Source organism: Terrapene carolina, unplaced genomic scaffold (genome assembly GCF_002925995.2).
Source record: "Terrapene carolina triunguis isolate 2854851 unplaced genomic scaffold, T_m_triunguis-2.0 Scaffold374, whole genome shotgun sequence".
Classification (NCBI taxonomy): domain Eukaryota; kingdom Metazoa; phylum Chordata; order Testudines; family Emydidae; genus Terrapene; species Terrapene triunguis.
Genome location: NW_020664725.1, coordinates 16,750,853 through 16,751,080, shown reverse-complemented (window position 1 = coordinate 16,751,080; position 228 = coordinate 16,750,853).

Sequence of the window (228 nt, the reverse complement as noted above, 5' to 3'; positions counted from 1 at the left end):
TGAAATTTATTGCAGCATTTTGCCTCGGTTACTGTTATACCAATAAAATAAAAACCAGCAGGATCTTATTAAGAGGGATAAGGCAAAGATGCCACATTTATTGTAAATATAATGATAAAGCAAAAGATAAAAGTAAACAACGTTGTTTGACTACTTATTACTTATACACACACACACACATTATATATATATATATAGAGAGAGAGAGAGAGAGAGAGAGAGAGAGAG